The sequence below is a fragment of the Sprattus sprattus genome, assembly GCF_963457725.1.
Source record: "Sprattus sprattus genome assembly, chromosome: 10".
Taxonomy (NCBI): domain Eukaryota; kingdom Metazoa; phylum Chordata; class Actinopteri; order Clupeiformes; family Clupeidae; genus Sprattus; species Sprattus sprattus.
In genome coordinates, this window is record NC_137908.1 from 10,237,665 (window position 1) to 10,238,206 (window position 542).

Here is a 542-nt window from a genome sequence, read left to right on the forward strand (position 1 = left end):
TGTGTCCCGACACATCCATTGAGAATCCCAGCAGGACTCACTTCCTCTGTTTGGTCCCAAGTACACTCGGAGCCCCGGCCAGCCCTGCCCCTCTGTTTGACGACACCTCGTAGAGAACCGGCCAACGCACACCACCGTGTCCCTTATCTCACATTCGGTCCCTCACAGGTAAGTGAGGTGTGTGTGTGTTTGTGTGTGTGTGTGTCTGTGTGTGTGTGTGTGTGTGTGAGTGCAAGTGCGAGACGGGGAGTGTGCAAGATTGACGGTGACAAGAATCCTGTGTGTGTATGTGATGGCCATCTGGTGGGGTTGCTGTCGGAGGGTGTTGGGAGGGGGGTGTTGGAAAAGTGACACCAAATCAAGTCTTTCACTGCAGCGTGGAGATCCGATCACTTGAGGACCCCTCTCTCCTCTCGCCAGCCCCATGCACTGCTTTCAGCCCCAGCACAATGGCGCAACCAACGCAGCCCACTCACCTGAGCAGGTAAACAATGGTGAACACTACTCCAGCCATAAGAAACCACAAACATGATATGGGACTG

The 542-nt window shown here is 54.8% G+C and overlaps 1 long non-coding RNA gene across 2 annotated transcripts in view; it reads right to left on the reverse strand.

Annotated features, from left to right (window-relative positions):
* Positions 1 to 178, reverse strand: part of LOC308371853 — a 21,306-nt gene extending 21,128 nt beyond the window's left edge. For both annotated transcript variants that reach the window (XR_013968810.1, XR_013968811.1), the window contains exon 1: positions 42 to 178. This is a non-coding gene — a long non-coding RNA (uncharacterized lncRNA). The remainder of the gene's footprint in view (positions 1 to 41) is intronic.
* Between the last annotated feature and the right edge of the window lie 364 nt (positions 179 to 542).